This window comes from Alosa pseudoharengus, unplaced genomic scaffold (assembly GCF_046254945.1).
Source record: "Alosa pseudoharengus isolate Yale_2024_CS ecotype anadromous, Long Island Sound unplaced genomic scaffold, YU_APseudo_1.1 YU_APseudo_1.1_scf_2, whole genome shotgun sequence".
NCBI lineage: Eukaryota > Metazoa > Chordata > Actinopteri > Clupeiformes > Clupeidae > Alosa > Alosa pseudoharengus.
Window position 1 is genome coordinate 39,711,752 of NW_027468663.1, and position 24,748 is coordinate 39,736,499.

Consider the following 24,748-nt stretch of genomic DNA (forward strand, 5'->3'; position numbering starts at 1 on the left):
CAAACTGCTTCTGGCAGCGGCTGAGCTGACAATGACCGTAAATGCACGTCCCAACATCAGATATTTCATCATAATACTTTTTGTTACAAACCGAGACAAGACTACAAGAATGGGTAAAGATTTGTGGCTTTTTAGGGCCCCGAGAGGGCTGTGAGGATCCCGCAAAGATCTGAATTACTGTCTGCAGAGACCTGCCGCTGATCCCTGTGTCCAGCCAGCCATGGCGAAATACACTGTAAAAATAGTATTAGAAACAAAAACTGCTCTCTCTCTCTCTCACTCACTCAGGTTCCGGCGCCGATGTGAGTGGCAGCCTGCTTAGTAGCTCCGTGTCTTTGTGTCTTTTTCTCCGTCTTTGTTTAATTTTACTTCGATTACTTGGATTACACACTTTGAGGAGTGTTTTTTTTATTCTATCCCATGGATATGATCTATTGCAATGTTCCAGCAGCAGCGAACTGTTTACACAAGGAATCAGCTGCTCGCACTATGACGGAAGGCTGGTTTGGTTCACGATAACATCAACATCTCTGAGGAACTGTGGCGATTCCGGGGCTGCAGAGCGGGAATTAAAGTGAGGACGATGCGACGGGAGAAGAAGTGGAGATACAAACCCGCAGTTCCATCGATGGTGATGGGAAATGTGAACTCACTGGCTGCCCTGGTAAGAAACCAGAAGTTTCTTACAGAGAGTGTAGTTATGCTTCACAGAGACGTGGCTAACTAGCTGCATACCCACTACTAACGTTGAGTTGCCCGGCTTCAGCGTAGGCAGCTTTGACTAGCCATGCCAAAGGTGCAAAGCACCAAGCTATAGTGGCTGCTCGCGAAGCTAACTCCATCACCAGCTTTTTAAGTCCTCAGACAACGAATTTGACACCTGCTCCGGTTACTAGCAGCAGTAGGCTACCACTACCTCGTCTTTGAGACAAGGGACACTTACAAGCACCGTTACAAAAAATGAAGCGTTAACAGCTGAGATTTTATGGGCGCTAAAGGTAGCGACCGCTCACTACTCTTTCAAGTCATGTGAAGACACAAGCCAGGCAGAAATGTTTCGAGCAAGGACCATCTCTGACATTTTGGCCTTAAGCTCATTTAAAATTGAACACTGCTGTGCTACTTGTGCTGCGTGTGTATGTACCTGGGTGACAGATACAGATAGCTCATTAGTCTTCTCCTGAAGATGTTCAGACAATTTGGCAGCTGAGTTTTTCATTTCTAGTTCAACTTCCAGAAGGCCATTTAACACTTCGTTGTCCTCTTGGTCGATCCTGAAAGTTATGGCACAATCATTGTGTTAAAAGCAATAAAAGTACAAATTCATTCCATCACTATGTGGAAATGGGATGATTAAAGGATGTTAACGTGTCTGCCAGTGGTGTGTGTGTGTGTGTGTGTGTTGGCTTTAGTGTGAGTTTGAGCAAAACAAATTCTAAGTTGCAAAAACTGAATATTGATAATCAACTGGCATCAATCAACTGTCCAGTAATGTGAAATTCTTAAACTAATCAAAATGAAAAGGGGCACAATTAATACAAAGTAATACATAACAGTAGCCCAACAGCTGAACCTAACCTCACAAGGCACACAAATTAATCCAAACAAACAACAAACAAACCCCAGTACCCTCATAGGTTAGCTTTATCTGACGGAACACAATTCAGATCTGCACTTTCTTTATCAATCTGCCAGTAAAGACTTGCAAAACAAGGAGAAGACTTGAGTAATACCAGAAATGTCACATCAGAACTAAATGGCAAGTAAATAAAATACCTCTTCTTTTTGGTGTTTTTCCCCAATCTTGTGGCCTTTGCTTTGGCTAGGTCCTGGGTCTTTATGGCATAGAGTTTCCTGCTGGCTGTTTTCCAAAACTCTAGGTCTAAAATATAAAACATACATGATAAAGTTGTTATTTACCAAAAACACACATAAAATAGGTTATAGTGAATCTGCATAGGGCATACACTAAATATAGCTATAGACAAATGATCACCCAGACCCTCATGTGGCAGCCAATGTGTTTGACAGCTAACATTAAACATCTATCTAGCTGGCATATTAAGGCCATACTCTTTTGGCTGCATGTGAGGCCAGTTTCATTCATGTTCTATTCCCCATTCAAGTGCTGTCCACAGGGTAAGGCACAGAGTTGGTGTGGCAGCCCTCATCAAGACTTATTTCTACTCCATAGAGATTCTCCAATTTTCCGATATTATGGTTGATGCCATGACTAATACCATCTGTCCTGACTAATACCATCTGTAATCTAGCCTGGTATACCAGCCCTTCGTACTTCACTTCGCTTTCTACTGAGGGTTTGGACCTGATATCATTGAAATAGCCTAACTGTACGTTTAGACCGCAAGCAACACAGGCAACAAGGGCGACGGAAGTAATTCACTTTTTGTATGGACAAGGGCAACACGGGCAACAAAAGCAACAAGTGTGGTGGGCGACGAAACTTGGGCGTCTTGAGCGATAAAAAAAAGTTAAACTTCAGTTAACTTTATGGAAATGAGCTATGACACGATTCGGCAACTACCAATCAGAATGTTGATGTCGATATGTGGCTCCTTTGAAGAAGCAGGATCGAACGTTCGAATGCCTGACGTTAAGGTCCACTTGCCAAAATTTCCGCTTTTGCCGCTGTGTGTCAAGTGATGTTTTTGACACTCTTCGGCAACTCTGGGACATCGCTCGCGGTTTGAACGTACAGTTACCGAACAAAATCCTACCGGACCAATCAGTAAACAGAGGGTATTCGCGAGAATGATGACTTTGTGTGCTACATTTGAATTGTACTGCATGTCACAACCAAATGTTAGCGATTGGGTAAAGGCAGATCCAATCATTTTAAATTTCCTTCCAAACCTCCAGGAAGAAACGTGTTTTACAATACAGCTGGTCCAGACCCTCAGTACAAAAAGAAGTGAAGTACGAGGGGCTGGTTTACCAAGCTTTGGTGGACCATCACATCACCAAGAAAAACTGACACATAAAATGCCCAATTCCCATCAGCCTGTAAATGCTTATGAAAGTGGCTTTTTGATAAAAGGCACTGTTTGAAGTATGCTGTATACAGTACAGTATACAGTATATTATTTCCATTAAAATGATTATTCAGCAATGTCAATGCTTTGTTTTTATTTCATAGTTGTGTGTTAGACAATACATATCTGAAACTGTTTAATAGTGGTGTACATTTAAACTGACATACCTTTGGTTTCTGCTGTGTCAGCAATGGCAAGACTTTGCTGTCGCAGATTGTGAAATCATCAGCGGAATTAAGGTACTCCTTCACCGTCTCCCCCACCACCTGAACATCATGGCCCTCACAGATGGTGACATGGACGGTAGCTGCATAAAATAATAAAAGAGAGAGTTCACACTAGATGTGTAAGAGGCTCTTCAGTTTCCTTGTCAGTATCAGGTGGTTAGAGTGGGTGGCATGGCATCAAGCAACCTACACCACATCACTAGTCCTACATACACTGTTAGACTTAACTGTAATTTCCCAGTATCCTTACCGCAAAATGGCCAGAAAAATACCATAACATTATCATTACAGTATCACTACTGTATTTTGCATTGCATTATGGGCATTTTGATGACGTTTCATATAATTTATGGTAACTTACTGGGAAATAGGTAGTTTGTGGTAGCGCTACTGTTTCACACACTTTCACAGTAGATAAAAACAACAGTAGTGCTACCGTAACTTTAAATGTGTGTCCAGCAGCTGTTAAACACATCTGTAATTCTCCCAGTTACTTACCACAATGACCCAGTAAATTACCGTCTGATTAGTCTCGCTTTGGACAATAACCATAACCATAACCATAGTACGTGGTATTGCTGTACTTTGCAATGCATTGTGGTTTTTTTTTTAACAACGATTGATTCAAGTTGTGGTAAGCAGTGTTGGGCAAGTTACTGAAAATTAGTAATTAGTTACAGTTACTAGTTACTTCTTTCAAAAGTAATTCAATTACGTTACCAATTACTGTATATCAAAAGTAATTAGTTACTAGATAAAGTAACTTTTGAGTTATTTTTAAGTCTGTAATTCTCTCTAATTCAGTACTGAACAGTCACACACACAATAAACCTAATTTTTGGACCTATTTATTGTAGTTTCAACGGGCCTTCAAATCAATAGCCTTGTGCATGAGTTCTCAAACTTTTTCCGACCACAAAACATTCTACAATGCATGAAGGCCTCCCTGACCTTGTTTTGCGCCACCGTCACCATCTAGGTCGTTTGATAGATATGTACAGTACACTGCCTACTGCTTGCCTACTACTTGCCTTCTGCAATATAGTAATAAGTTATTATTATCATTATTATTGCAATCCTTCTGTAGGCTACATGGAATTCGTTCAATGGGATGTAATGTGAAACAATGTTAAATGGCCTATTTTCAAAGCAGTTATTGTCTGCTCACACACACATAACCTTAGGTTATCCTCATCCTGCTTTGAACACAGTTGTATTATATAGCATTTTAAGCACCACCAGTTTGGGAAAAGCCTGCGCTGCACAAGTGCTGACCTACCGAAATAAGTTCTAATGCATCCGAGAGTTTGGGATTGTCGCGCACTATGCAGAAGGTTATTCTTCAGCTGATAAGGTGTTCCAGAGAGAAGTTGCATGTTCCGTCGCAGACAATGAATCCATAACACTATGGACGTCAATTCCGATGTAAACATAGCCTACTGTGCAAATAACTCAAGTCACTGTTACGTAGGCTACGGTAGGCTATTTGGAGTTTTCTTTATCTGGTAAGTGAAATCTGCATTTTCCTCTCGAGTTAAACGTGTGCTTGCTTGTGCCAAGGCTATATATAGGCTACCGTAGCCTATTGGTGTTGTGGCGTGGCTATGTTGTAAGAATGAGAAATTGATATAACGAGGCTTTTGCGCAATAGGCGAAAAAGAGCGGAGATAAACAACAATGCGCTTTTACTGTAGTGGAGCTTACGAGATGGAAATGAAAGGGAAAAGGCTTTTAAGATGCCCATTTAAATTGTAGCATAATGCACTCTTGTGTGTTTTAGCATAAATCCGAAATAAGGAGGAATGTGAGGAGGCTCCTATTAACTGTAAAGAATGCATCTGCATCTAAACATGAAACACAATCGCTGGAAACACAGCTAAGGTCGGGAGACAAAGCAGCAAATGTGCATCTTGTCTGCAGTCGTTCATTCAAGATCAGAGTAACGCAAGTAACGAACTCTTTGAAATTTCAGTAATTGTAATTGCGTTACTGGATTTACAAAAATACTTCGTTACATGCTCGTTACCACTAAAAGTAGTGGAATTACAGTAACGTGTTACTTTGTAACGCATTACTCCCAACACTGGTGGTAAGTTACTGGGATTTTTTTGAATTTGTGGTATTCTACAATGTACACAATAACAGTAGTGATACTGTAATAGGGGTGGAAAGTGAAAAACAGCGCCCCCAGTGGTTTTGTTCCTATCAACGAGCTCCCATAGTTTTCAAAAAATATGATGTTGACACTTACTGCTAGCTCTTCATGTTAGGGGCCCAACTCAAAATACCCTAACTTGAAGGCAATTTTCCTTAAAAATAATAATAAAAAAACGAATAATTAAAAAAAACAAAAAAAACATCAGCTCCGCTAAACTGGAACGCCCCTTGCCCATGACGTGCCCGCTTTAACGTTACCAGTGTTGCCAACTTAGCGACTTTGTCGCCATATTTAGCGAGATTTCAGGTCCCCCCAGTGACTTTATTTTTTAAAAGCGACTAGCGACAAATCTAGCGACTTTTTCTGGCGTTCTTGGAGACTTTTGGAGACTCTGTCGTGATTGCATGTACTGTCCCATTTTACTCTTCTGAGTGAGCAGTGAGTTCTGTACTGTGTGTGATTGCCCCTCCTCCCTCGCTACTGTCTCACCCTCTCTCAGCTGATAGCTCTGCTCAGTGGCAGTGTGTGCTGCTGCGAGACAGTGGGCTGGATTCAGGCTGCTCGAAACACTGCAGGCCGTAGGCTATGCAAGTGAGCATCACAGACCGGTCTGCTTATCCTGTCCGTCATCTGCCATTCTCGTTCTGTATTAAATTATTAACGCCTTAACTAACGTGATATCTGATCATTTGCATTCAGTCAGATGAGTGTGGTAAAAACCAAACTTCGTAATCGGATGTCCTTGCAGACCTTTAAACTCCATCTTGTACATCCGTTATGGCCTGAAGCTGTCTGCTGAGGCTTGCTATGAACACCAGCTACCTGATAATGTTTTACAGCTTTTTGGCACTTACTCTTTCAAGGCAGGTCCCTCAGCTGCTGAACCTGCCATAGAGGGTGAAAATGAGGATGACCTACTCTTTGTTTAGTGTGTGTGTGTGTGTTGGGAGCAGAGGAGTTCTGAATAGTTCATAGGCCTAGTTGTAAATCAATACATTTAGAAATTTTCATAAAAGTGGGTTAAAAACCAATAAAAAATAAAAAAAATAAAAAAAAAACATTACAAAAAACACAAAACCATAAAAAAAAGTAACTCTGCCAGCGTGTCTTTTAATTTACGTCTGCCGGTCCTATGCCCGGGTAAAGGAGGAGGGTTAAATTCGTCATTACGTCATTTAGCGACTTCTGGCGACTTTTAGGACAGCCTTTAGCTACTTTTCTCACTGAGGAGTTGGCAACACTGAACGTTACAGCGCGGTCTGGCTGACTTCTACCTTTTAAACGTGCACATGGTGGAGGTAAGTTTGCCTTCAGCTCTTTTCATAATTCTTTGGACAATGCAAGTAAATGTGATTTATTATTTCTTCCAAACTATGAGAAATGTATGCTGAGCAGAAGTGAACAGTTGAAATCAGCCAGGTTACAACAGACGCCGGAAAAACAGCGTCAGTCAACGGTAACGTTAACTAGTTCTACTTGCAGAACCATAGCTAACTGAAGGAATAGGCGGGCTTTTGACGTTAAGAATGTTAACATCGGTAGCGTTGTCAATGTCAGGGAGGTCTGAAATGAATAACTTTGCATTGCTATAAGTTCACATTTGGAGTATTTTGTTGACAAGCAAAAGTTGGCAAAGGCGGGTTTTTTCTGCAACATTGTCTTTTACCAAGATAGCTAACATGCTAGCAATATGCTAACTTAGTTATTGATACATGCTAACGTTAGTAACATCACTGAAAAATTGTCACGTCCAGTTTCACCCCAAAGCAAGAATACGATGATACATTTTAAATCACGCCATATAGCCCGGCATGCTCAGTCCATCGTAATAATTAAGCTTAACTAAGCTATAATTAATCTTCCTAGCTGCTACCGTCTCCCTTTCTGCCGCTTCGTCATCGTTACTCTGAGAGACTTAACGTTAAGGTTGATGATAGCCATTTTGGACAATGCAAGTTAACGTGATTTATTATTTATTCCAAACTATGAGAAATATGTGCTGAGCATAAGCGAACAGTTAAAATCAGTCAAGTTATAACAGTAAAACAGCGTCAGTAAATGTCAGGTATAACGTCAACTTAATAGAGAACCTGATAACTGAATGAACAGGAGGGTTTTTAACGAGCACTTGAACTGAGTTGAGTAACATAACCCATAACGTTGCTCAGTTCAGTTCAACAGTTCAAGTGTCTCGATGTTGATGTTAACATCAACCTATAACGTTACTTAGCTCAGTTCTAGTGTCTCATAAGCCGTTTTCAGACAGATGTGTATTTCCGCAATGTTCACAGACTTTTTACGGTAGTGTTTTTTCTGTTGTAATGTCTGAATTCATATGTCCGTAAATCTACTACCGGAAATTTTCCTGCTGCCGACCTAGTAATTTTGCCGCCACAGCTGCTATGTGAATCCATTTGCGGAAAAAATTTCGCACTTGTCAGTGATGATCGAGGGAAGTATTACGTGTATTTAAAGCGCCCTAATGCCACTGAACAGTTTTGCATCTCTCTAACACGCTGCTGGTAATGCAGCAAGGCTCCATACTCCCGGTGTAAAAACTACACTTCCGCTCTCAAGCATGAACAGCTGACAGCGTGGCCGCATTTATAAGGCGTCATTATCTGCCCAGTGAAATTAACGGAAATTCTACATTAGATGTGAACAACAGGTGGCCGTAAAAATTCCGCATATATGCTTCATGTCTGAATGTCCATTACCGTCAGAAATGCGGCAAGCAATTATCGCAATATATGCGGAAAACCTGTCTGAAAATGGCTATAGAGTAACGATGACGGTTTCCCAAAGAAATAATAATAAAAAGTTCAGGGCGTCTTTTTTTAAGTTAAAGTTAAATCGTTTTTTTTTTTTTTTTTAATCCAACTTCTAATAGTCTAGGCTAACGTAGGCATGCCTACATATAATCTTACTAGCCAATATAATTGAGCCCACTTTGTGTTGGAGAAATAGGCCAAAAATCTTTTAATGCATGCAGTTGTTGCATATTGTTCTTACTGTGTTTTATAATTCATGTGTAATGAGCCACTGTGGCATGACAGTAAAAATACATTAAACTAGATGTACCGCAGAGCGGTACAAAATATGACCGCCGCCAAGTCCAGCACATGTTTTCCACAAAAATAAATCACGCTGAAAGGCCTATATGATTCTAACTGTCTCACTAAATTGCATTATCCACACTCAATTCTCACTGGTATCTGCTAGACAACAAGTACCAAAACATGATTAGTTTATAGATTTCACATGTAAAATTCATTTTATACAACCCCACCCCCATCTTGCCTGTTCATATTGCCTGCGTATGTGCCTGTGTTTGTGCATGTGCATGCATGCGTACATATGTCTACTGTGTGAGTATAAGTCATACGTATGATTACTGTGAATGTATGTGTGTGCGTGTGTATCTGTTTATGCACATGTGTGCATATGGAATGGGTTGACATGGCCCCTGGAGGCAAACATACGGAAAAAATTGGTCATCCTAGGCCCTACTGTTCTCAAGATATTCACAGAAAACTGTGTCTGCCCTACCCTCCTTTCGGGGGTCCAGTCCAGCTAATTTTTTGCTTTTTAATTTTTAACTAGGTGGCGCTATACATGAAATAAGTGGTAATGGGATGAGTTGACATGCCCCCTTAAAGGAGAATTCCGGTGTGATTTTGACCTAAAGTGTTTTGAAACATGATACCGAGTGTGAACGTATGTCTCATAGCCCATCTCGGCTTGTCCCCTGCACTCCGAAATCTGTCGCTAGTTAGCCGGTGCTACCAACAAGGCGGTCAATGGTGGTGCCTCGGCATCGGCATAGCCATGCAAATAAATCACTGTTTTACACCATTTACGAGGCTCAATGTATCTCCACACTTCATTGGTAGACTTCCAAGGGCCCTGACATTTAAAACGAGACATTGAGAACTTTGAAAAAGCAGTTACTTATAGGCAACAGGCCGATGTGCGTTTTATTTGGAGACTGTTTTGCGCGACAGAGACTGAGTTTGCTGCTGATATTCTGGGGATAGGCCTAGCCAATGTACGACTTCAGCCTTTTAATATATTTGCTGCATTAGATCAGTCTTTCTAGAACAGGCAAGGGCTTTCTAGCCTCACGTCAGCAGCGCTGCATCACCCATATAGTGATATAGTAATATACATTAAAACAACCAACGGATGGTGGGCTGGATAGCATATGACTCCACAGAAAACAAATTGTTTTGTAATATCTGCACTACAGCTAAAAACATGAATGTACCTCTTCCATCATCAACCCACGACCAAAAATCTTTAAAAGCTTTCATTCAAGATGGCTTTTCGAGCTGGGGTAAAGCACTCGAACGATTTAGATCACATGAAAAGTCCAATTTGCATCGCACTGCAGTTAGCATTATGGCAGCTACTAATGCAGGTGTTAATGTTGCTGCTTCACTCTCTGCTGGTAAACGAAGGCAGATGGCTGATGCCAGAATAGATTTGCGGGCTATTCTTTCTACTCTTCAATTTCTTTCCTGTCCGGGAGTGGCCATTAGAGGAAAAACGGACCAAGAGTCCAATTTTATGCAGATGCTGTATGTGCGTGCTGAGGATATCCCAGAATTTAAGTCATGGCTGGCTCGTAAGGAGAACAAGTGGCTCTCTCATGACATCCTAAACGAGATGATTCAAATTATGGCCTATGGTGTCTTGAGAAAGCTAATTGGAGAAATACAGTCTGCTGGGTTTTTCTCTGTAATAATGGATGAGACAACCGATATTACGGTCAAAGAACAGGTGTCTGTTTGCATACGTTATGTGACTGAAAATCTGGAACCAGAAGAACTTTTCTTAGGATTTTATGAGACATCAAAAACGACTGCAGACATACTTTTTCAACTTTTAAAAGACGTTCTGATGAGATTCGGCCTGCCAGTCAATAAATGCAGAGGACAGTGCTATGACGGTGCATCAAATGTGTCTGGTATTCGAACAGGTCTGCAGGCTCGCATGCAAGCGCTGGAGCCTCGAGCACAGTACATCCACTGCACCGCACATGTTGTGAATTTGGTTGTGCATGATGTCTCCGAAAATATTCCCGCATGTCGCAACTTTTTGACAAATATACGTGACCTGGTCACGCTCATCAGAAATTCACCAAAGCGACTGGCCTGGTTCCAGGAGTTTCAAGACGACGACGCTTCATCTCTTAGACCTCTGTGCCCAACCAGATGAACCTTGAAAACGGCCTCGTTACAATCCATTGCATCCAACTACAATGTGCTGCTGGAATTTCTAGAGGACCTATCTGAAAAAGAGAGGGGAGAGGCAGGAGGGAAAGCAAACGGTCTCCTAACACACCTGCTGAAATTTAGCACTTTTTTCTCCCTGAAACTCATGTTGAAATTCTTCTCTCGCATGGAAACAGTGAATGTTGCACTTCAAAACAGCCGGTTGCACCTACAGAAAGCTAGGCAGATGATTGACACACTGAGAGGAGACATACAATTTCTTCGTGAAGAAGGATTCCAAGAATTTTGGAAAAATACAACAGCAGAAGCGCATGTCCTTGACTTGGATAGCCCAAATGTGCCAAGACTAAGACGAATCCCCCAGCGATTGGACAGTGGAGGTGCGGCACACAGTTTTCAGACACCAGAGGCAATGTACCGACAGCAGTACTTTGAGGTCATGGATACAGCATCAGCATCTCTGAACTGCAGATTTAATCCTTCCGTTTTCAAACATATGCAAGACGATTTTGTAACTGGGAAGGCCGACTGTAAAGACATTATGCAGTTCTATGGGGATGATATGGATGGAAGCAGGCTGACATTGCATAGAGACATGTGCTTGGACTTGGCAAAACAGAGAGGTGTTCATATTACAACTTTTCAAGACGTTTATGAGTTCATGAAAGGAGATGGAGTTGAGCACTTGAGAACGATGCTGCCAGAAGTCACAAAGCTTCTGAAACTGGCTCTGACTGTCCCTGTAACATCTTGCTGCTCAGAGAGGTCTTTTTCTGGAATGCGCCAACTGAAAACGTATCTACGGTCAACAATGGGGCAAGCCCGGCTAAATCACATCGCTATGATGAACTCTCACAAAGAAGTGGCCCGACAGCAGAACCTGGACATCATCGCTGATGATTTCATCAAGCGCACCGCTGTCCACATAGAGACGTTCCTCCTTAGCAATTAACCACAATGGTGAGTCAACAAATCTAATTGTCAGGATCTGGCCCGGTCTGTTAAGTTTGTGCCACCCTGGTGGCCATTTTGTGTATTGTCCTGTGTTTGTTTTTGCCTGTTCCCCATGTGCTTTGTGTTCCCTGCCTGTCACCTGTCTTTGTCTCCGCCCCATCTCCTTATTTGGTCTGCGCTTCCTGTCTTGTTTGTTCTCCCTCCATTTCTGCCTCCTCACCTGTTCCCTGTTGTCTCGTTGGTTTCGTCCAGTCCTCTGTCTTTCTGTTAATTGGTATGTGTATTTCTACCCTCCTGTTTCTCTGTTCCCTGTTGGATCGTCTCTCTGTTTGTCTAGTCAAAGTCCTGTATGTAAGTAAGAAATTCTTTAAATGTAAAGTTTGTGTTTAAAATAAATTCTTTTTTGTCTGTAAGTCTGCCTGGTTGAGTCTTGCACTTGGGTCCTCCTGCACAACCCTGACACTAATTCAACATTTTGTAGCTTTGTGGGCCTAGGTGGTCTGCGCACTGAGTGGACTGTGTGGACTTGTGTGCTATCTTCATGTAGGCGTACATCGATAGCCAGGCCCAGGCCTACTAATTCATGTTTAGGCCTAGGCTAGAGTGGTATTGATTCTTAATTTCCCACAAAGCTGATCGCTTCAACTTTTCATCTCCAATCTTATCTGTATTTGGAGGAGTGGCGCTGTTCTGAAAAATAGCCTACTTTGCGGCTTTAGTATCGAGTCTACCTATATGCGTGTGTTCGTGTCGGCCGCTGTCCATTTGCTAAGGTTCTGAAATGCAAAACGGCTACTTTTTTGTGCACTCGTGAGCAACCACGGAGGAAAACATAAATCGGCGCCTATGCTCACTTAAAGGACTCTATGTACTGACCCTAGGCAGATGGGTCAGGCCCTTGAGTCGTGGATCTGCTCGAGGTTTCTTCCTATATATATCTCCAATTCTAGGGAGTTTTTCCTCGCCCCTGTTACCCATGGGCCTCTCTCTTGCTTTTCTTTTCTTCCTTTCTTTCCTTCTTTCTCTGATTGCCTACATTCTGTAAAGCGCCATGATACATGTGTTATGTTTTGGCGCTCTATAAGCACAATAAATTGAAATTGAATTGAAATTGACTCTTCCCTGGCTTGTCAAATAGAAGAATGCTCTTTTGTGGGAGACACTTTCTCTGCATTGTGTGGTCATTTAGGAATGCACATACGAGATGGCAAGAAGGTTTGCTGTCCTTTTGAGAACTGCAGAAAATATTTCTGTGTGAGGTCATCCTTTGCCACGCACATTTCAAGGAAACACACACAGGCCACTGCTCAGGTTTTAAGTCCCTCAGAAGGTTTAATTGACACTCAGTCTCAGCCTCCAACACTAGACTATCACACAGATGAGGAATGCATTGAGTCATTTTTACATGACTTGGCATTATTTTATCTGAAAATGCATGCTAAAATGCAGTTGCCAGCTAGCACCACTCAGTACATCATTGAGGGATTTCAGCATGTCCACACATCTAGTATGGCAGACTTTGGTAAATTGCAAGGCAAGCTATTAGAGCTTAACATTCCACAAACTGAGATTGACAAAGTAATTCTTGAACTCAGTAAGGATGATCTGTTAACTCGGTATAATGAAGGACCACTGAGATCTGACAAAACTAGGAAGACATTCTTTAAACAAAACTTTGATTACACGGAGCCAACACACATATCTCAATATCTCACAACTCCTCACCATCCTCATCCTCCTTGACCTTTCTGCAGCTTTTGATACAGTTTCCCACACCATTCTCCGCCGTCGCCTCTCTGAGCTCATCGGCCTCAGTGGCACAGTACTGTCCTGGTTCCGGTCCTACCTTACAGGCCGGAAACAGTTCATCACCCTAAATGGCTCCAACTCTGATCCAGCACTCGTCAGCCATGGCGTGCCCCAGGGCTCTGTGCTTGGTCCTCTGCTGTTCACCATCTACATGTTACCCCTGGGTCATATTATCCGTAAACATGGACTCAACTTCCACTGCTATGCCGATGACGCTCAGCTTTATATCAGCACAAACCCCTCCTCCCATCTCCCACCCATACAACTTGTCAACTGTCTGCAGGAACTCAAATCATGGATGACCACAAACCTACTCAAACTCAACAGTAATAAGACAGAGCTCATGGTGGTGGCCCCTGCACCACTGCTCAGGAAAATTGGAGACCTGGCCCTGGTTGTGGATGGCTGCTCCATTTCCCCATCTACTGAGGTGCGCAACCTGGGTGTTATTCTGGACTCCACTCTCTCCTTCCGGTCTCACATCAACAATGTCACCAAGTCTGCCTTCTACCACCTCAGAAGCATCTCATGGCTCCGGCCTTCACTCACACCTTCAGTAACTGAGACACTCATCCACGCCTTCATCACCTCCCGTTTGGACTACTGCAATGGTGTCCTGTCTGGACTGCCCACCAAGGCCCTTAGCAGACTCCAGTATGTCCAGAACTCAGCTGCCAGGGTTTTAACCCACACAAAGCCCTGGCAACATATCACTCCCATTCTCCAACAGTTCCACTGGTTGCCAGTCAAGTCACACATCGCCTACAAGATCCTCCTGCTCACCTACAAATCTCTCCATGGACTCTCACCACAATACATCATAGATCTCCTCCACCCCTACACTCAGTCACGCTCCCTGCGGTCCTCTGACAAGGACCTGCTGGCCACCCCCCGCACCAGGTTGCGGACTTTTGGGGACAGGGCTTTCTCTGTCAACGCTCCCACACTCTGGAACAGTCTACCACTCCTTGTCCGCTCTGCCCCGTCCCTGCCCATGTTCAAAAAACACCTCAAAACATTTCTTTTCACCAAGTCCTTTGACCCCTAATCCCCCCCCCCCCCTCATTGTTAAGCGACCTTGGGTACCATGAAAGGCGCTATATAAGTCCAAGTTATTATTATTATTATATATCTAGGGACTGACACTGCTGGCAAGGAGCGCTTTTGCCAATATGTGCCGATTAAGAAGACCTTGTGAACACTCCTCAAGCAAACTCATTATGTACAGTACACAGGGCAAGCCAGACGTCACAACTGCGACAACTTGGTTTTAAATGATGTGATGGATGGGAGAAATCAGGAACGGGCAGGAGGAGGAGTACAGGAGCCTGGTGGAGGACTTTGTGCAATGGTGCAAACTCAATCATCTTCAACTTAACACTTCAAAGACCAAGGAGATGGTGGTGGATTTCCGCAGGTCTAAGCCCACTCTGCTACCAGTCCACATTGATGGGGTCAATGTGGAGGTGGTTAGCACCTACAAGTATCTGGGTCTCCACCTGGACAATAAACTGGACTGGTCAGCCAACACTGATGCACTCTACAAGAAAGGGCAGAGCAGGCTGTACTTCCTGAGGAGGCTGCGGTCCTCAGGATGTTCTACCAGTCTGTTGTTGCCAGCGTCCTCTTCTATGCAGTAGTATGCTGGGGAGGAAGCACAAGGAAGAAGGATGTGGGGCGAATTGACAGGCTGGTAAGGAAAGCTGGCTCTGTAGTGGGAGCTGAACTGGAGTGCATCACTTCACTATCTGACAAAAGGACCCTGAACAAACTGATCAACATCTTGGACAATGAGTGTCACCCACTCCACAGCACTATTGTTAAGCAGAAGAGCCTGATCAGCTGGAGACTTCGCTCACTGCCTTGCACAACTGACAGACTGAGAAAGTCATTTGTCCCCAGGGCCATTGAACTGTTCAATGCCTCACTTAAGGGAAGAGGAGAGATAGACTTCTCTGCATAGTCTGCCTGCCTCTTCACCCCCTCATGTTTGGTACTGTCTGTCCACTAGCCACTTGTACCACTGTCTTTATGCCTCACTGTTTTCGTGCTATATTAGCACATTAGCACATATGCATAGCACCACAGCAAACTGTGGCCACACTTATACATTTTCTTAAATAGTTAAATATATAGATATATAGACTTTACTTTACTTTATTTCTGCATTGTTGCACTGTTGACTTACTCATTTGCACTATCACCATGACCACTATCACCATTGCACTACCATGACACTCATTCACACAGAGCACCTTAGAGCACCTTACCATACCTTACTATGCACAGAGAATCACAGGCTCAGTCCCTGCCTCAGTCATTGCAAGCGCCTCTGATTTATTAATCACCACTATGTGGATACTGTTTTAAGAATTGATTTAGATTAAGTGTTAGTATAATTTGTATTTCTGTAATTTGTATTTTAGTATATTTTTATATATTGTATTAAGTGTTAGTATAATTTGTATTTTAGTATATTTAGCATATTCTTTATCTTCTACTGTCCTTACTGCTTAGTTGTGCTTAGTTGTGTTTTTATATTATATACTTTAATAACTCTTTCTGCTGTTAAAGAATGTGTTTGTGTTGTATGTATGCTGCTGAGACCTTGAATTTCCCCTGGGGATCAATAAAGTATCTATCTATCTATCTAAATGTTAAAGAAAATTCCCTTTTAAAAAGTACTCCCTTGTTGTCTCTCATCCTTTACCACATACATGGGCAACATACGGCCCGCGGGCCACATCCGGCCCGTGGGCTTTCCCTGACCGGCCCGCGTAAGGTCCGTGAAAGAACAATAGTCAAGAGCCTAGCATAGAGATAATGCACCCAAATCAATATCGTTGCTTTTATTTTGAAAGCGACTGCTATTTGTACGCCTATACATTTGTGCGTGGATACATACGATGTAAACACCCTCACTGATGTGCTGGTAAATAGAATTTATGCTTCTGCGTCGACACAATGCAGTTGCCTTTAAGTCGGCGTAAACCTTTCAAAGTTTTGTGTCTCTTATGTCTGCGTCGCTCACCACCGCAAAGGTTGTCAGAACGAACTCCTGCTGTTTGTTGGCGATACGAAGTGTTAATTTCAAAACGTTACTGGCAGATAGACAGTTTACATTCGGATAACCCCGTCACTGTAACCAAAATATGTCTGAGTTTATTTGCAAAGCTTATGTTAGTGAACTAGTATGATGCTACTACCCACAGGTTGCTTGAAGCAGCCGGCTCAACAGGGCGAGTTGACCAATCACAGTTTTGTGCATAAAGTTAAAGCAAAAACATAGCCTACATTTTTAAAATAGTTTTCTTTGTGCATGTTGATTAACTAATGACAGCGTACTATTGTCTGTTCCACATTTTCATAGTCTAATTCTGCAAAGAGTTAATTTAATGATGGTAATGATTTAATGATGAAATATTGCTGAGTGTTGATGAAATGGTGGCACAGGCCTATGGTTGTGTGACTCCTTCACATTTTCATGGCCTAGCCTAATTATATAGATATTGTAGTACTTTTTTATATCAGTCTTTGAAAACTGAAAAAAAAAATGTCAATGTCAAAAAATCATTTTCGAGAATGAGAATTAAATACTGGACATAGATTAAATAGCCTATTGCTGTTTTTCCTTGGTCTCCCTCACATTTTCATCTGTTCTTACGAGTAGTAAACAAAACCATATGATTTACTTAATGTTATACAAGAACAGAATAGAATTGGACAGAGTTGAGTTCAGACTTGAGTTCGGTATTTTGGGTCCGGCCCTCCTCAACAGTCCCAGTTTGTCAAGTGGCCCCTTGGGGAAATTAGTTGCCCTACCAGGATGCTTTTGAAGTGGCAAATCCACTTGGCTCAGGGAAAAAAAACACAAGATCTTAGCAGTGTACTTAACTCTTGGAGAGATAGAGCCACATAACCGGTCCCTTGTCGATCCTATGCAGTTGGTCCTTCTGTGTCGAGACAATGACTTTAAGTCTTTTGGGCTAGAGAAGGTGTTCTCAAATGTTATTGCTGATCTTAAAGACTTGGAGGATGAGGGCATTACTGCAGATGATTGCAGTACAGTAAAAGCTTCTCTAATTTCCATTTGTGGGGATAACCTTGGCTCCCACTGTATTGGTGGTTTCACGGAGAACTTTAGTTGCAGTACACATTTTTGCAGATACTGCTTAATTAACAGAAAAGATTTTCAGGAGAGCCCTCTCACCTTAGGTCCAAAAAGAACAGTAACAGAACATAAGGAGACAGTGAAAAAGCTGGTCACCACAGATTAATCTATAGCACAGGGGGTTAAGTTTGACTCGCCCTTTAATTCACTTAAACATTTTCATGTCTGCACTGGGCTCCCTGCGTGTTTGGGTCATGATGTATTTGAAGGTATTGTGTCCTATGACTTAGCATTGTATATTCATCATTTAGTGAAAGAAAAACATTTCACCTATGATCAACTCAACCGGTCCATTACAAAATTTAAATACTTAAGTAGTAATGGTTTCAACAAGCCATGTGAGGTCAAGGCTGATGGAAAAAAGCTTTCTGGCTCTGCAGCACTGTAGTGTTATTGGCGTGGAAATATCAGAGACAAGCACACTATTCAAGAACAAGGCGACAGCCTGCTTCTTTACTTCACGTTCAACAATACACTACACTTTTACATCCTTATACGTCACACGTATAACCATTCCAGCCAATCAGAAGCATTCACCATTAGACTATAACTTGAACAGGTAACTGCTCATGCTACATCCCCCCCCTTAGAATAGCACCTATTGAGTAACCAATAACTGCATAACCAGTTCAGTACAACAGTACCATAACAAATAGTTGAACACAGGTACTCATGAATGACAAACCTAATACTTAGTGTAACTCAACATTATAAGTAATTACTAAATGATTCACACCATCCAGTGACTAATGCAAGACCCTTATGAAAGCACATAGTCTTGGAGATGAGCAGGTGGTTTGATGCTCCGACCTGGTCTGGTGTAGGTGGCATTTTGTGCATTGCTATTGACTGTACTTGAGGACCCTCTCTCAGACCTACTTCTAGCGGAGATTCTGTGATGTCCTCCCTAGCTTCACTCTCATCACCATCATGAAGGCTGGAGTCATCTTGATCATGATCAGGGCAGGGAGCTCTGTCTGGCCGAGGGTGTCTCCTGTTCCTGCGATAGCGAGCTCCAGAGGATGTGATGACATCATAAGACCGTGGTTCCTTTCTGATGTTCACCACTGTTGCTGGAGTCCACTTGTCATTTATCCTCATGCGCACCCTCTACCCCACCTGAAAGGATGACAATGGCGCTGCAGCCTTGTCATACTGCACCTTCTGCTTCTGTTGACGTTGGCGGAGGGCTGTGTACACTCCTACAGGTGTTGATGGTATCAGTACAGCGTTGCTGACCGGCAAGGTGGACCGTAGCACGCGGCCCATGAGAAGTTGAGCTGGTGAGTACCGTAGACCTGTGATAGGAGTATTTCTCAGGTGGAGGAGAGCAAGGTGGGGGTCATCACCTGACTGTAAGGCAGACTTCATCATGGATTTGACAGTGCGGATGGTGCGCTCTGCCATGCCATTCGACTGGGGAAAATGGGGGCTAGAGTGAACTATGGTGAAGCCCCATTGTGCTGCAAACTGGGCCATTTCATTGCATGCAAATGGTACATGATCAGCAACCAGGGTGTCTGGGATGCCATGTCTGGCAAACACAGCTTTGAACTTCTGAATGACTGTCCGTGCTGTCATGTCATGGAGCTGTAGGACTTCCGGATATTTGGAGTAGTAGTCCACCATCAGAAGGAACGGCTTCCCCTTGAGATGAAATATGTCAGCTGCAAGCTTTTCCCAAGGACGGTCTGGGACAGGATGGGGAAGCAGAGGTTCCTTGTGGTTAGCCGGGAACTGTTCTTGACAGGGTACACATGATTCAACCATTTTGCATACTGCCTCCGACAGGCCAGGCCAGTACATTATGGAACGTGCCTGTGCCAGTGAGCGCTGCATGCCTTGGTGAGCTGTATGCAGTCGTTTGAGTACGTCTGTTCTGAGTGTGCACGGCACAAACACACGTTTGTCAACCATGAGTAATCCCTCATTGACACAGAGAGTATGCCTTACAGGCCAATATGGTTGAGCCTGCAGCAGGACAGACTTCTTATGATCAGGCCACCCTGACCTGTGAAGAGTCAAGAGTAGCTGCATTTCAGCATCACTTGCAGTGGCTGTTTTCAGGAGCTGCATTATGCTACCCTGAAGTGGTGCACTCTCTGTAGAATATATGACTCTTTCATCACCAAGGTCACATTCGTCAGTTGTCTCTAAGTCATCAGGGTACGCCCTGGATAGAGTGTCAGCGATTAACATGTCTTTTCCAGGTGTGTACATGAGAGAGATGTCGTATCTTTGAATTTGAAGAAGCATCCTCTGTAATCGTGCGGGGGCCTTACCTATAGGTTTTGACAAAATTGCCTCTAGGGGCTTGTGGTCTGACTGGATTTTCACAGAAATGCCGTAAACATACTGGTGGAATTTCTTGAGAGCAAAGACTATAGCCAGTAACTCTTTTTCAATTTGTGCATAGTTTTGCTCTGCATCAGACAATGCCCTTGACGCATAGGCTACTGGCTGTTTGTCTTCCATGAGGCAGGCACCAAGTCCATCCTTGGAAGCATCAGCTTGAATTTCCACTGGGAGCTTGGGGTCAAAGAACCGCAGTAGTGGTGCTGTTGAGACAGCCGTTTTCAATGCCCTAAATGCAGCCTCTTGTTCTGGATGCCACTGCCATTCAACGTCCTTCCAGAGAAGCAGTCGTAACGGTGCGGTGAGTGTGGCCTCATTAGGTATGTACTGAGCCAGATACCTAGTCATGCCAAGTAGTTGCTGCAGGCTCTTTCGGTCAGAGGGTGGAGGCAACTGTTGGATGGCTGTGACTTTGGATTCATCTGGTCTGACCCCATCCGAACTGATGATGTGGCCAAGATATTTAACTTCATTAACCATGTATTGCACTTTGTCTTTGTTGAATTTGACATGGAGTTCTTTAGCTCTTTCCATCACCTGCTGGAGTATTTTGTCATGTTCCATTTTGTCTGCTGCAGCGACATGTCATCTGCCACTATGAAGACACCATCAATGTCACCAAAGCTTTCATAGTTGACCTGCTGGAACACTTCACTCGCTGATTTAATCCCAAAAGGCATGCGATGGAAACGGTATCTTCCCCATGGAGTATTGAAGGTACAGAGGTCTGCAGACTCATCATCTAATCTGATCTGCCAATACCCATCACGCTCATCAAGGATAGTAAAAATCTTTTTACCAGCTAGTCTGCGCTGTATGTCTTCAGCAGTGGGTATGGAGAAGTGTTGCCTTAATATAGCTCTGTTGAGATCTCTGGGGTCAAGGCAGACCCTGAGAGACCCATTTTTCTTTTCAGTGATACATAAGCTGCTGACCCAGGCTGTAGGCTTTGTGACTTTGCTGATCACACCCTTGCTTTCGAGGTCATCAATAGTCTCTTTCAGCCTGTCATGTACAGCATAAGGGATCTTCCTACACCCATGGATCACTGGGGGCACTGAGCGGTCAGTGTAGATGTGGTGTTGTCCCGGAAACTCACCGAGGCCTTCGAAAACCGAGGGATACCGTTTCAGCAGGTCATCTTTTGACGTTGGGGCAGCAGGGATTAGTGCCTCTACTTTCCTGATCAGGTCCAGTTGTACACACGCCTGGCGGCCCAGTAGAGGGGTGTCAGATGTTGTGGTGACAAAGAAATCCAGGTGACACTGTTTATGTTGCGTCTGAACATGCAGCCTGACTTTTCCAGCTGGCCTGATCCTGGATCACTGAAGAAGGCACACGCTGAAACGCGTATGTGCAAATAAAAGAGTATGTATGCATAGTGCGGCCTCTCTCCTATTTTTCTTGTATGTATAACTATCCAGGCCAGCACTCTTAAAGTTTAGAAATAGACAAATTGAGTGAAGCCTGCTCCTATCCTCACTGACTGATCCTGGCACCACCATATGCTATTAGCACTGTGTCGGTCTTTTGGAGTTTCACAGGCACTGAGAGGGAGCTCACAATAGATTGAGGCAGAATGTTGGCTTCCGCGCCCGTGTCCAGCTTAAATGCCACTATCTTTCCATCTATGTCAAGGTTGGTGTGCCATCCTGTGTCTATTTTCTGTGGTCTATGGTGTAATATGGATCCAATAAACAATGTGTCTACAGCTGCACTGGTTTCATCACTATCAGTGTCTGTTTCAATCGGCGCCACTACTCTCCCTGACTTGCACATTGCAGAAAAATTATTCTTTTTTCCACATGTGTTGCAATATGCATTGTATGCAGGGCAGCTTCTTGGCCGATGTTGCCGCCCACATTTGCTACATAACTGAGTGTGTTCTTTGATGGGTGTTTTATAAGCCTTGCGCTCTGTCCATGTATGTGGTTTGGAGTCCACTCTGCTCTGTTGAGCTACTGGAAGCCATTGCAAGAGCCTGTGCACGCACTACTTCCTTTGCTTGACATAGATCTACAGCTTTAGTCAGGGACAATTCAGGGATGGACAGCAGTTTCTCACGTAGAGCAGTGTCAGTCATGCTAAACACTATTTTATCCCTTAGCATGAGATCTGCTGAGCCTCCAAATTCACAATTGCAAACTCTTGCTTTTAATTCAGTTACAAACTTGTCAATTCCTGCTTGTGCATTGTATGTTTGCGCCCAGAACTGATGACGCTCATAAACTGTGTTTTTTCGTGGCTCACAGTACTTTTGGAAGGCAGCTAACACATCTGAAAGCTTTTTGTCGTTCGCATCACCATACTCAATCGTGAGAGTGTTATAGACTTCTAGCCCATCTTCTCCGATACAGTGTAAAAAGACAGCAATTTTCCTTGCCTATGACTTATCACTGAGTCCTGACGCCTCGAGGTAAACTTTGAGTCGCTGCTCCCATTTTCGCCAATTCTCAGCCAGGTTGCCGGTTGCTGACCACTTGTGTGATTACTACCCTTTGCCATTATATGAATTTTCAGGCCTAAAAGTTGTCTGCCTGCATCATGCAGTGTGCTTTCTTTAAACTATTACAGACATGGATGCTGATTACCTTCAACATGAAGTTAACAGGATACTACCAGAACTTGAGGAAGACACACTGAGAATGCTCATTAAACATTTGAGAGATGTTATTGGTGTGAGAAAGAGAGAAGATCTCCTAGTTCAACCTGATGATCTTATTCCTCTTCTCACACCAATTCAGAACCGGAGACTTATTCGAAAATTCACAAATGGTGAGAGCATTTCTCTTATTTTCAGCAAGTCTTTTCTCAAGAGAGAACAGTTTTTTAAAACAATTTTTGGTTAGTGTTTTTTTTAGTGTTTGAAATGTCCATCATCATACATCATATGATTTTCCCAAGAACTTCCCTCTTTGATCCTCTAATTTATTCAATCTGTAAATATGGAATTTATTTCAGTTTTTGAAGAACCAGCTGAGCAACTGACTTCATCTCCTTCAAATGGTCACACAGAACAGACTGTTTCTCCGCCTGTGCTTTCTCTGCCAGGATGTCACTTCAGAGTGATATTTCCCTCTTCCCTTCACCTTCACCACTGCCACTGTCACCACCACCGCTATATTCACAGAGGTACTGGCCCAGCAGTTTTGAAGTACCATGGAGCAGAATGCCAGCACGTCTGCTACAGGCCACAGAGAGAGGAAACACAGCACACCCAGAAGACAGGAGAGCAATGGTGAGAATTACTGTTGAAGCTCTCCAAGTTCACTGTCCAAACCCGACCAAAGCTGTCTGTGCTGAAGTTGCTCGAGCCATTGTGTCCAAATATCCAGGTACATTTGCTGATAGAACTGGGGAGGGAGAGCAGTTGGGATGTGGGCACTACTCTTTTTTAAATCAACTGAAAAACTAGAGTAGAACATGTGAATCGTTATAACGTCAGTCATCGCCTCCGACAGCCTAAAAGGTCGAGGAATGACAACAGTGATAATGATGTTACCATAAACACAGGCAGAACTGAAACGGACAGCTACGGCTGTCATAAAGGGCAGCCCTCAGGTCTTCCTGAAAATGAAACTGTGGAATCGCTTGAACAAAAGCGAAACACCATGACCACCATCTTCCAGTCAACAGGACCCGAGTGTCATGGATCTAACATATATCTATCAAAGACATATGATCAACACCTGGCCCTCTCCCAGTCTTTCTGAAATACATGAGCAGTGGCCTTTCCTTTTTACAAAGACAGGTCTATGTAATCACTTCCACATGCTAACAGACATTGATATAGACGTACGTCTACGTGAAGCTCTGTTGTCAAAAGGAAAGAGAACCTACAGATATTTTGCCAGCCAAAGACTGAAATTGAATAAACACATCCAGGCTCTCCTCCAGGAGATTGACTCTGAGCAGCTGACCGATGAGAAGATCGCCATTGCTACCATTCTCCTCTTAATGACCTTCTTCCAAGAGAGCGTAGACAACAGCTTCATTCGAACAGACGTAACAGCTCTTTTTATATTTGAACAGCTCTTTACAAAATGCTATGAATCCATTTTGAAAACATTAAGTCATTTTATTTAATTGTGTATTTCCCCTGGAAGTATTGTATATAAACCCTGGAAATCCAAAGTTCTCGCGAGAGCACAATTTGGCTATATTTCAGGTAATACAAGTGCAGTTGTGTTGTTTTGATTAAGTAAAGATAAATCAAATAACAATAGAGGTAATAAATAACCCAAATACAGTTCCACTGAAATTGCTTGAAATAAATACATAAATAATGAAAATGCATTAAAATGGATCATATAGGATTTTGGTAAAGAGCTCTTAATTTCATATACCCTTTTAAAAATCTAACATTTGAAAAGGAGCAAATATTCCTAAATAGAAATGGTGTGAAATACCTTATTGGCTTTTCTTTTCCTTTGGTCTGCAGCCAACCTCTACCAAGATGTCTACTGAGGCTAGTGTTGCCACTAACGACTAATTTTCTAACGACTAATCTTTCGACTAATTTTTTGATTAGTCGACTAATCTAAACGACTAATTTTTTTTTTAAATCAAGTGTTTGTTATTTTGTTGTGTCCGTTTTATTTTGAACTCAACTAAAGGGAAAACATAATATATATATCACTTTTGTTAGAAGCTGTATTACTGTAAGTAAACTGTTCAAAAACATTATGTATTAAAAAAAACACCCATTTAAAATGCTACCTTCAGATCTAATGTCAGACCTTTGATAGACTTTATTTGTATGCCAGTGTTTCCATGGACATAGA

At 42.9% G+C, this 24,748-nt stretch overlaps 1 pseudogene; it reads left to right on the forward strand.

The window, feature by feature from the left end:
* The first annotated feature begins 23,199 nt into the window (after positions 1–23,199).
* On the forward strand, positions 23,200–24,456 carry LOC143133507 (uncharacterized; annotated as a pseudogene).
* Positions 24,457–24,748: the final 292 nt, after the last annotated feature.